We start from the raw sequence: 13871 nt of genomic DNA on the forward strand, positions 1-13871 counted from the left end.
ACAGTATGGATATCACCACTGAAATTAGCACTTGACCAGTTATCCAAGTGGTACCATTGCTCTACTTTATTTTATCATATAATAAAATGATGATGATGGATGACAACTCTCATTCTGGAAATAGATATCTAACAAATTATAGGTCATAAAATTGCCTGAACCAATTATTTTCTCCTTTTGTAGGAATGGTATAAATCATAGACTCATATGTAGAATGATAACATCACCTAGTCTAACATTCACATTTTACATATGAAGAACTGAAAGCCAGCAAAGTGACAGGAGGACTTGTACAAGGTCACACAATGGGGTGAAACAAAGGTTAGAACCTAGAGTTCTCTGTTGCCAAGTGAATATTCTTTGAAGATGTTTAGAAAATTTTTAGGAATGAATCCCATATAATAGACATATAACTGCAACTAAATCATTTCAGGTTCTTTCGTGGACTATCTATTTTGGCTCGATCATTAAAATAAAGCACTAATTTGATGAATCTTCATCCTTGTCTTAATATCTTAGGTCAAATATGATCTTTCTTTGTGTGGAAGTATATTAATGTAACAGATATTTGACATAAGAGGAATGACAGCCGGAGGACAGTCCTCAGTTCCTCACAACCTGCTTCTCAGAGAACATGTCCTTGCCCTCAGCACCTCTGCATGGGAGTTGGACTAAGGAATTCAGTTATCTTGGCCTCAACAGATTTGATCAAGAGTGGACACTTAAGGAAAGAAAGTTTTACTGGCTAGGCAGAGTGAACTGTATTTTTTTAATTGATAACTTAAACGGAGATGACGGTCCTGTTCTGGACTTTTAAGGTCTTGTGGAGTTAAACAGAGAGATGGCATCATTTATTCATTAACTCGGCAAACGTTCGTTGAGAGCCTGCTATGTGCTAGGCACTCTTTGAAGCAAATGGGACACATCAGCATATAAAAGTGATAAAGATCCAACCCTTAGGAGCTTATGATCTAGGAGAGATACAGATAATAAACCATAAACTTCATATATAAGACATGATACAATATATATGAGAAAGTGATAAATCCTATGAAACAAAGAAAATACAAACTGAATGAGGGGTGACATGATTGCTGGGGCGGGGATGAGGTGAGTCACAGTTTTAATTTGGCAAGATGACATAAGAACAATGACTTTGAAAGATATAAGAAAGTTTTATCCAAGCAAATATATAATGGAAAGAGCTTCAGGCAGAAGGAACTCCCAACAATAAAAGTCAGGCTGTTATGTTCCAGGAATATCATCAACAAGGAGTCCAGGGTAATGCAAGTGGAGAAAGCAAGCAGGAAATTGCAATGCTGAAACAGGGAGAAAGCGGAGGACTTGAGCATCTAAGACATTCTGTGTAAAATCATGACAAAATATTCCTCATATAAATTGAGATTATGAGACTGTAGAGAAACATATTTGGAAAAAAGGAGAATGAAATTGATCTGCAGAGAGGTTAAGACCTTGTGACCCCAAAGAGGGGAAGCTGCTGTGAGTCTTGGCAACATTTTCCACAACGTGTATCTTTCAGATTACCCCCTAGTAAACCCCTTTATTCACCAAAGTTAGGTGGAGATGGTTTGCAATAGAACACCTTGAATTCGATGGCATTAGTTTTAAACAAATATGACAGAAACAGCTACTTTGGCGTGGGTTTTCCACATTCAGTAAGTATATATCATAGCAGCATTTTATATCAGGACAAAACTTTAGAATGACATTAATGTTAATATTCCTTGAATGTTCAAAGTAGAGGTGTCTAATATCTTGAATATATTTTTTAAAGTAAAATTTTAAAAGTACTTTTCAATGGTAAATTTGGATGGACTATTAACCATGAGAGATAGGACTGCTTAAAGCAACAAAAATTTATGTATATTAAAATAGTAGTTTCTGCATTAATATTACAAATACATTTATGATACAGGCTATAATCTTGGCAAAGACAGTATATTTAGGCAGCTCTGATCCAGGATGGACTAACTTTGTGAAACTAATGGTGATGAAGGAGGCATAATAGGACAAAATGACTAAAATCTGTATTAATGCTGAAATAATAAAATAAACATTGGGAAAAACTTAACTCCCTAAAAGAAATATGAGCCATAGAAGTATTTGCCTTCTGAGATAAGAACAAGTCAACCAATAAAAGAGAAAGATAATTAAATTAACTAGTTAATTGAGCCCTTATTTATCTTTCTGTGAAATAACAAATTAGGACTAAATAGTTCTTAAGGTCCTGTCTGGTACAGGTGTCTATGTGACACCCAAGCACAGTTACCAACTGACTCACCAAAACCTTATATGAAGGTTCTTCTCTAGGACAACCAAATGGGTAAAAAAAACAAATGAGTGAAGCCTCAAAGAACAGAAAATGGATAGAATCCAGGGATTATGAGATGATGCTTGAATGAAAGAGCATTTGAAATACTTGAAGAGCCTCAGTACCTCAGCCACTTAGAAGACATGCTGATATGCCACCAAGAAATCGCAGCCCTCTGTGTTTAAAGAAAAATGACTGAAAAACTTGACCTTAATTTTACAGTCTATAGAATTTTTTAAAGTGTAAGGGGACTGCAAGATAATGTAAAACAAAACAAGACAACCACAAAACTCCCCCTATAACAATAAGAAAACTGTAACTCAGAGAGATTAGGGAGTCTTGTTCAAGGTCATACAGTTAGTGCCAGAGCTGAGATGTGAACTCTGGTCTCTTGACACTCACTGCAGAATTACATAGCTTCTACAGCAATTCCTTAGCTTAAGAGCTCACACCTCACACAAATCCTGATCACTGAGTACAACTACCCCTTAGCTACGTCCCGGCTCCCTGTGGCTTATACTGAAAGATTTTCAATGTGGAGGATGGAGAAAAGTACACATTTTTAAATTGGAATTCATCGTTTAAAATTCTGAAATATAAAAATACAGGGCTTCCCTGGTGGCGCAGTGGTTGAGAATCTGCCTGCCAATGCAGGGGACACGGGTTCGAGCCCTGGTCTGGGAGGATCCCACATGCCGCGGAGCAACTGGGCCCGTGAGCCACAATTACTGAGCCTGCGTGTCTGGAGCCTGTGCTCCGCAAAAAGAGGCCGCGATAGTAAGAGGCCCGCGCACCGCGATGAAGAGTGGCCCCCGCTTGCCGCAACTAGAGAAAGCCCTCACACAGAAACGAAGACCCAACACAGCCATAAATAAATTAATTAATTAAAAAAAAAAAAAAAAAAAAAAGAACTTGCTTAAGGTCATATAGGGAGCAAGTAGCAGAACCAGGATCTGAACCCAGTCTAACTCTGAAGTTCATACTCTTATAAAAAAAAAAAAAATACAAAAGTCGGGCTTCCCTGGTGGCGCAGTGGTTGAGAGTCCGCCTGCCGATGCAGGGCACATGGGTTCATGCCCCGGTCCGGGAAGATCCCACATGTCTCTGAGCGGCTGCAAATGAGAGGCCCGAGTACCGCAAAAAACAAAAGTCACGAAAGTAGTCACAGATAAACATTAGTTGGAATCCCATCATGAGTCTTGGCTTTAAATAAAGGGAATTCCCCCCAAAATGTTGAGAGACTACTCTGGGATAGAATTCTGAAACCTCCCAACTTTTTTGGGCTGGGAAATTTGCATATGCAATTACTACATTTATATGCCTAATTACCCCACAGGAAGGCACATATGCCAATTGGCGTTTGAAAATGTGTTAACTGCACACACAGAAGGGTGGCCCTTTAGAATGTTGGCCCTAGGAATCTAATCATTAAGAATGGGTCATGGGAGTCAGAGGGGGGAGAGAAAACGGTCCATTTTGAAGCAATCTGAGCATATCCAGTTTGGATGCACACAAGAATTGACTGATACACAAGTAGATGAAAAATCGGGTTTTCAGAAAGTACTTTCGAAACCAATGGAATTTGCAGGGAAAGCATTTCAGGCATTAGCTAATTGGATTAGCTGTGGTGGTTTCTGTGGATCCTAAGGAATTTATAAGCTATAGATTAAAATCATCACACAACTCTGGTCACAGAGGTGAGGAAATTTTTTCTTGTGTTAGTAAACACTCAGTCCTGTAGACTATAAGTATATTCAGCTCTCTACTTCCTCTAAAGCAGATGGAATATATTCCATGGAGTTTGGAGAGTATGTCTTTTTTCTCCTGCATTTTGTAAACAAAAATCCTTGGAGAAAACAAATCATAATTTTGAATCCTTCACTGTGGTAGAACAAAGATTGCCTGTTCTCCCAGAATTGTGTAACTTCCTCTCTGCAGGAAACAATGGGGTATAATCAGTTTCCTTGTTTCTCAAGCCATTTCCTCAGCGCAGGATAACCCTATTTAGCAGTCTTCTCTCTCTGCCATGCAAAAATAAGGATTTGAAGATTCCTGCAGGGCCAGATGCAACCCTTGGAAACATACCAAAGATTATGAATCACTAGATCCCTTAGGATATAGGAGTAGAACAGGTTGGGGGCATGAACTCCAAAAATGATACAGGCTGGGGTCCAAAAATACCTGATTCTAAACACTCTCAAATTCCACAGTGGGGAGTTTACTTTGGACTCTTCAGATATCATTTAGGTTGTTTCTTGATTTGCCTAAGCAAGTCACAGATACACTGTATCAATTAAATCATTGAAAATAAAAAAGGGAGAAACTGAATGGTGTTTTAATACTCCTTGCCTTTGAAATACTCAGTGTATTATATAAATACCTTTTTGTAGTGACTTTATGTAAATATATTTTGTAATCCATCCTCCTAAAGGATATTTCTTTTCAGATGAGGACTCAAAAGTACTTTATTACCCACAACATCAAATCTTATTCATCTAACTATAGTAATTAAATATAAGTGAATTTACAGGTCATCAGAATGCTATTTTTCTAATTTCACTGCCTGATTTATCTCAAAAAAAGAAAACAAATCTGAAACAAGTATTGAATGCACAAATACTTCCATTAGTACTCTTTTATAAGGGCATAATGGAATGATAGACAACACTGTTCTTGGGATGTGTAGATCTAAAGTCTATGAAAATGGCTACCATACTAATGGCTACCATTGCGCCTTATTCCAATCCATACTCAACTCAAATTCAATTAATACTTTTTACCATTTGCATCTCATGCATGAATCTCCACTGAGAGACATCTTCCTGACCACCACATGCAAAGTAGCCTCCCTGCCCCTATATTTTTACTAGCACTACATCTACTTCCATAGTATTCCAAGTACTTTTCTGGTTCTCAAATTGTCTTTCTATTTTTATTGTTTTGTCTCGGATCATCCAAATGACAAGAAGTTCCATAAGAATAAAAGCAAAGTAAATACTTTTTTCTTGCAACACCCTCACCACCTAGAACAAAGCCTGATACATTTTATTTACTCCATGAATATTTGTTTAATGACTCCATTGAACATCTAATACACTCCAGGTAATTTTTAAAACATTATCTCATCAAATGCTCAACACAAACTCATGGGAAAATACAGTAGTCCCCCTTTATCCATGATTTCACTTTCCACAGTTTGAGGTACCCATGGTCAACTGTGATCCAAAACTATTGAATGGAAAATTTCAGAAATAAACAATTCATAAATTTTAAATTGTATGTCATTCTGAGTAGTGTGATGAAATCTCATACCATCCCACTCCTTCTCACCCTGGACATGAATTACCTTTTTGGCCAGTGTTTCCTGCACATTAGTCACTTAGTAGCCTTCTCAGTTTTCAGCTCCATTGTTGTGGTACCGCAGTGCCTGTGTTCAAGTCACCCTTATTTTACTTAATACTGGCCGGAAAGCACAAGCGTAGAGATCCAGCAATTCGGATATGCCAAAGAAAAGCCATAAAGTGCTTCCTCTAAGTGAAAAAGTGAAAGTTCTCAACCTAATAAGAAAAAAAACACTGTATGCTGAGGTGGCTAAAATCCTTGGTAAGAACAAATCTCCTATCTGTGAAATTGTGAAGAAGGGAAAAAGAAATTTTGCTAGTTTTGCTATTGTACCTCAAACTGCAAAAGTTACGGCCACAGTGCATCATAAGTGCTTAGTTAAGATGGAAAAGGCATTAAATTGGTACAAGGTATTTTGAGAGAGAGAGAGAGAGAGAGAGAGAGAGACAACGTTCACATAACTTTTATTGCAGTGTAGTTATAATTGTTCTATTTTATTTTTAGTTATTGTTGTAAAACTCTTATTGTGCCTAACTTATGAATTAAACTTTACCTTAGGTATGCATGAATAGGAAAAAACATAGTATATATACGGTTTGGTACTACCCAAAGTTTCAGGCTTCCACTGGGGGTCTTGGAAGGTATAACCTGCACATAAGGTGGGGACTATTGTACTGTAAAAGGAGGCTGAGACTCCGAGGAGGTGAGCATTGTGTCCAAACTGGCATAGCTAATAAACAGAGGAGATGGCCTTAGTTTTCAGACCTCTTCTACTACGAAGACTGTTTCTTTCCACTACATGCTGTTGACTCTACTCTGATCTGTGTCAAAATTATAAAGGTAGCCTTAGATAATTTATTGTGGCCAAATATTAGTTATTTATTCAAACAAGGAAGGCTTTGGACTAGACATTCTTCTACATTCTCCAAAAACTGCAGAACTCCATGACTTTATTATTCCTATATTCTCCAGGACAACTATCATACATTTATTTTCTAAGGGACAAACATACCTATTCAAAGTGCAGGCATACACTTTGATTTTTTTCAAAATGTATTAAATGTAAAGTGTTTTAATATAAAAATTGTCTCACTGTATTCAATGTTGTCAATTCAGAACTATCTTCTGAACATGACTAAAATTAAAATAACTTTTGTCAAAACAAGCAGACTAAGAAGAGGAGGCAATGATTGTGAGAGACTCAGCATCAAACTTTTAAGGAAAACTCTTTCTGAAATTATATGAATGTCAGAGCCTATTTTTTGTCCTCTCAGATGAATTTTAGTTGAAATCAAATGTAATCCTATAAGAGCTGTACTATTTTCTTCATTTTTCAAGTCTATTTTTGCCAATGCTGTTTGATCTTTTAATGACTCCAGTTTTGGGGTGTTTTTAAAATATTTATTTATTAACATCTTTATTGGAGTATAATTGCTTTACAATGGTGTGTTAGTTTCTGCTTTATAACAAAGTGAATCAGCTATATGCATACATATATCCCCATATCCCCTCCCTCTTGCGTCTCCCTCCCACCCTCCCTATCCCACCCCTCTAGGTGGACACAAAGCACCAATCTGATCTCCCTGTGCTAGTGGCATGGCCATATGTACACTACCAAATGTAAAATAGCTAGCTAGTGGGAGGCTGACTCCAGTTTTTAAAGAATGGTTAGACTTAAGAAATCAAAATACTGGTTCTTTTGAGAATTCTCTTTGCTAAAAAGAACTACCAAAATGCAAATCAGATTGCCCTCTTGGTTTTAGTTAAACTCTTGTGTAAAAAAATATACAAATTTTGTATAATTCATGATACTCTAAGAAGTCTGGAATAAAGTTTTTAAAAGTAAATTAGAAGCAATTATTGATTTTTAGAAAGCTCACTTTATCCAACAGTTTTCTCTCTCTTGCTCATTTCCTTATGTAAAAGAATTTTACCAAAGAAAGTCAGCATTCTAATTCAATTTCTCCTCCAAAGTATATAATTTTATTTTGTCATAATGGCTGCTTTTATTTCCAGGGTCAGATTTTATCTAAATTTCAGTCCATTAGGAACAAAAACTTGCCATTTTCTGATAAACAAAATCAGCAGGGGAGCCTCTTCAAACAAGAAATGTGTTTCCATCAACCTTTGTTTTATTTGATCTAAATGACAGGTATATACCACTTTTCCTGTGTTTACTTTTAAAGATTCTGAAAAAATGGGGGTGACATTTTTAACAAGAAAACTAGCAATCACCCCAGTAGTCCTGTGACAGAGGCAGATGGAAGAAATGATAAAAAGATGTAATCCATTGCTTTAGACCACCAAAGAGGCCTAATATGAGTCATTAGCCGAAAACCGTTAATTTTCTTTTTTCCCTATTCTGACTGTTGTTTGTAGAAGTGTTCAACCTCTTAGGAACTGGAACATTTAACCATTTCCTGCTATTTTGCAAGAGGGAGGTCAACGCATTAACAGAAGGGAATTAAGGAATGTGTCATTATATCGTTTAAGAAATCTGAGTGATGTAGGTAACATTTTAGAGGTTCTTAGATTGAGCTTGGTAATAGCTAATAAAAAGAATGAAGACGAGTAAAGCACAGTTAAGATTATAAAGGGTTTTCACAAATAATATCTCATTTCCTAGACATCCTCACAAAAAATTACGAGTCTCAGAAAGTTAATCATGTTGAAAATAGAGAACTAAAGTCCAGGTGTTTTGATTCCAAATTCAAGACTATCTTAATCCATACAAACTAATAGAAAATATTATGATATTCTAATCTAACAAGGATAGAAGTAATCACTCCCCCCCACTTTACTCTGCAAAACAAGTTTTCTAAGATACTAAAAGTTGTCAATTAAAGGGGAAAGAAAAGGATACATGGATATAGATATTTAGATAGATAGATAGATAGATAGACATATATATTTCATGCAGTGCTTCTTCAAGTTATAATGATCAAGGGAACTTTTACTCTGAGGATCTCTAAAACCGAAGTTAACCAAAGTTAAAGAAAACTCTTGATTAATGAATGCTATACGAGAATCTCTACTCTTGTGGACCAATCTCCCCTACCCCCCACATCAATGATATATCAATGATATAGATGTAGACAGATACAGAACAATAGATACACACATTTATGTATGTATATACATGATATATAACTATATAGTTACATATAAATATACACACATTTTATATGTACACACATGATATGTATTTATACATTACATATTTATACATATGTATATATATATTTTCTCTCATTGAGAAAATTTATAGGTTTATTGTGGACTGGCTTTTTTGCAACCAGTTTTTAATACGTGAATGTTTCCCAGTCACCCTGATATGACAGGTAGTTAGTAATATACTTCAAAGCACTGTAAACCTTAGCGTTTTTTCAGTCAATAAAATTGTATCAATTAGTGTCAATGTTTGATTTAGGCATGTTTACTTTAACAACCTATAGGGTAGTTAACCAACTCTTTTTTAAAATTACATGAATCTGATTTAAAACAATGGTTTTAAACGTGAATACATGAAGGTAACTTTTGTAAGATAACAAATTGTTGGTTTAATTATGTGAGTCAAGATACTGAATATCATGGAAATTATAAAAACTTCACTGTATATACTGTTCTACTCGAGTTCTCAAAAGACCAAATCCAGCCTCATTACATCTTTAAAAAAGCAAATCAAATAAGTTATTCCCATAACTGAGATTACTTCTTAGGTACAGAATTTTTTTCTCATTTTATTTATATTCAGAGATGATGCAGAGATTATAGATGCCTTGTTTCTTGAGATCAGAATAAGGACAAAATGAAACCTTTGTAGAGTAGTGTAAAGGAGTTATCCAATTTGCAACTCTTTGTTTCAGACCTATCTTGTCATCCAAGAGATTATGAAGATATTACATCAAGAAACTAACATTTGATTTCCACTTCCTTTACCACAATACATACAGATAGCACTTTAAATATGAATAAATATAACATTAAACATTTAGAGGGAGGTGTGGATGAAACCATGATCTTTTCTTTCAGGTTCATATGCTCAGATTGTTTTAAAAATCAGTTCAAAGTTCTGTAATAAGTCAGGCCATCACAACTTTTGAAGGGTAAAATTTATGGTTTTGAAACAGACTGTGGAAAGCAACTAGACGGAAAAATAAACTTTCTCTTAAAAGTTTATAATATGTTGCTAACAGGAAAAAGTGGCATCCTTAAATTAAGTTGAAAACAATTCAGAATACATCATTAAGTATCTAGACAAACTCATAGATGATCACTTCACAACAGAGTCTAAAGAATTCAGGGATTTGTGGGAAATCCACAGTTTTGCCTTTAATGGTACAAAATATATTCATGCTAGAAAGACTGTCCTAGTTAGGGTAAACACTAAATAATTACTCTCTTGTAGTCCATAGCATCTGAATACCATATTTTACCAGCTGGACCATAAGAACTAGATACTAGATCAATAATCAAAATTGTATGAGGACCACTTCTTACATTTCTAAATAATTTGAAAGGGTGATGTGGTTGTATTTATGACAGCTTCCCACAGGTAACTCTGTAATATTTTTTTTAATATAAAGAAAAGTAAATCAATCCAATTATAGCATATACAGTTGACCCTTCAACAACAGGAGTTTGAACTGCAAGGGTCTACTTATATGCAGGTTTTTTCCACTAATTATGTACTACAGTATTACACGATCTGCGACTGGTTGAATCTGAAGATGCAGAATCACAGTCCAGAAGGGAGGGTTGACTGTACAGTTATTCATGGATTTTCACCTATGTGCAGAGGGTCAGCACCCCTAATGCCCACATTGTTTAAGGGTCAACTGTACTTTTAAAAATATAACATTGCAAGTGTTATAACCCAGTGGTGCTGAACCAGGTATGATTTTGCCACTCCCTTCCCCCTCGCTCAGAAACATGGCAATGTTGGAGATTTTTTGTTTGTCACTATTATAAAGTACTAATAGAATCTAGTGGGTAGAGGCTAGAGATGCTGCTAAATATCCTACAGTGCACAGGACAGCCCTCACAGCAACGAATTATCTCACCCAAAATGTCACTAGTCGCCGAGGTTGAGAAACCCTGACCTAAACAAAGACTACTGGTCAGGTAAATGTACACAAAATTGTCCACAAAGAAATGACAGTGTCTTGGGGAAAAGTGCATCAATGGAGTAGAACACACTATTCAAACAAAATACCAATGAGAATTGCCTATCAGAACTCGGGACAAGAATGAAGTTAGATGGAGTATGGTCTAAGACTGGGAGATATCAGTGAGCCCTTGCTTTCTCCATGCAACAATTAAAACCCCTTATTCTCTAAGCCAAAGTTAAGGCTTAAGCTTTAAACAACAACAAAATTTCCCCTGCTCAATCTCAGGGAGTCCATGTACTTCATGCTTATTATTTTCCCTTTCTAAAATGGGAAATGGCTTCCATTCTTGCTGCACTTTGTTTGCTGCCATTCACACTTCAGGGTTTTTAATGCAATATGATAGATTTATTTTTAAATGCTCTGAGTTTGCTTTTCAATTTAATGATTTGTTACATTATTTACAGGCTAATTTAGTGAACCTACATAAGATTAATTTCATGGTCTTTTAGGACATGTGACAAATCATTAAAAAGTGATAAAACCAGGCAACTGAAAAACAAATGGCTTGTGACATATGAATGGAATCCCCAGTACTGTTTATCAGTGCATGTTTTTGTGAGATTTGCTGTAAAATCTACAGCAATACTAGCTCAAAATTGAGCATAAGATTGTACAATATTTGAAAGTAAGATATCTGGATAATTCAATAGACCAGAGTAATGAGCTTATTTTTCTAATTAGAAAAAAACTCTGACACACAAATTTAAAAAAAAAAGAAAATTAGTGTCATATTTCTTATAAGAAACAATTGACAAATCTATCTTAGGGGAACTTATTTTTAATTTGAAAATAGCAAAATTCTAAGTGCACTTTTTATCCAGCTTGTGTTTCAGAATCTAGATAAGGTCCATGTTAATAAAAATAAAGTTGTGTTTGCAATGAAGTTAGATTCTGCAAGAAATGCTTTGGGGGAAAGAAGGAGTATTTGTTGCATATGGTTAAATCATCCTGTCCTCTATGTAAATATAGGGAATTTCTGTGGGTAGCCTTCTGGCATGTTTGGGGTAATCATGTGGGTTGCTATGCTGGGGTAGGAGGAAGAATAAGATGTATTAATCTATATGTTTAAAAACAAAAAACGGTGCTTCATTACCAGTTTTATGTTCAAACATGTTTGAAGCAATATATTTAACACACATTTCCTAGACCTCTTTTAAGCATCTAATGGGTGTGAAGGAGAGTGACTATCCCAGTATTCCCAAGACTGAGGGACTCACCAGGATGCCAGACAAAGCCAGGATAGTACTGAGCAGCAAGACTGATTGGTCACCGTAGTCTTAGTACTAAATGTTATGGAAGATTCCTGGCACCTTGGTAACTGGAATTAGACGCGAAGCCAACGAGATATAACAACTATAGTATGGAAATGGATACAGGCTCTAGGAGAGTGCATCAGTAAGAGTTCCCTTGAGAAACAGAACCAATAGGAGACAGATATAGATCATATAGATATAGATGATATAGATACAGATAAGAGAAGATTTATTATAGGAATTGGTTCATGCGATTATGGAAGTCCCACCATCTGCTGTCTGCAAGCTAGAGATCAGGAAAATCAGTGAGGTAATTTAGGTTGAGTCTGAAGGACTGAGAATCAGGAGGCTGATGATTTAAGTCCCAGTCTGAGTCCAAAAGCCCTAGACCCGGAAGCGCTGATGTCTGATGTCCAAGAGCAGAAGATGGATGGCTCAGCTCAAACAGAGAGAGCGAATTCACTCTTTCTTTACCTTTTTGTTCCATTCAGGCCCTCAGTGGATTGGATGATGCCCACCCGCATTAGTGACAGTGCACTTCTTTACTCAGCCTACTGATTCGGAGGCATGAGAAGCTTGAAGTGGCCGGGCGGCAGCCTTAATTTTCAGTTCAATGGAATCACTGCTGTGTCTCCAGGTGGAAGAACTCCTCTCTCAGCACTAAGATTGCTGAGCCAACAAACCATAAATTTGAGGCAACAGAGAGCAAAAATTGTGCTAGTGGATCACTAGTGGTAATAGTGAGTGGGGCCACTCTTATTTCCACCCCTTAATTCCTGGACCCATGAATCTGGGCTACTCGGGAAAGAGCACTATACATTGGATGCTGATTCAGATTACATACAGCCTTCGATGGAGTTTACTCCTTGCTTTGGTCGGCATTCCCAAGCAACCTGACTCCTGGAAGACCAGGCCCTGCAAGCTCACACTATCCTTAATGGTTTCCCACCCTGTTAAACTTTCTCTTAACGTTCTTTTCAATCTTCCTCCATCATTTGTTTTGACCATGGGTCTCCTGCAGTATTTACACACACTGAAAAAAGTGATTTATTTTTTAACTCAGTCTACCAATTCAAATGCTAATCTCTTCTGGAAACATCCTCACAGATACACCTAGAAATAATGTTTTACCAGCTATCTTGGGCATTCATAGCCCAATCAATCTTACACATAAAATGTGTTTTCTTATCTAGGCCTGTGTTCTGATACACCATAAAGGCTAAAGGGCAGACCTATTTGAACTGCAGCCTAGGTCAGTTAGATAACCTTCCTTAGTCTGTGCTTTCTCAAAGATGACAGCTGTAAAGCTGATACAAAATGTCTCCTCCAAATCCACCAAGTGCTATACTTCTTTCTTAGAGGTAGAATGTGTGAGGTTCAGCAATTTATTTTTCTCTCTGTGGCAGGAATTCCAATATGACCTAGTCCACTAGATGCAAGAAATCTCACAAAAGTGGCATGCCCCTTAATTTTCATAGGGCTTACCTCCCACCCTATGGCACAGAAATGTCTCACTAAGGCATCATATCAATCCACTATGTGATACCATGTTGATAGGACCTGGTGAGCAGTAAGTTGCACATGCCATGACACAACCAGGCCAGCTAACCAAGTCCAAATCCCCATCCTTGAGGAGCTTTTATCTGCAACCACATCTGTATTAAATACTATATCAACCAAAGTTCGCTTTCAGATGACATAGATACTGCAGGTATTTTATTCAGAAAAGCACTTAAGACCCAGCCAGTTGAATATTTACAAAATAAGTAGAAG

This window comes from Kogia breviceps, chromosome 2 (genome assembly GCF_026419965.1).
Source record: "Kogia breviceps isolate mKogBre1 chromosome 2, mKogBre1 haplotype 1, whole genome shotgun sequence".
Taxonomy (NCBI): Eukaryota; Metazoa; Chordata; class Mammalia; order Artiodactyla; family Physeteridae; genus Kogia; species Kogia breviceps.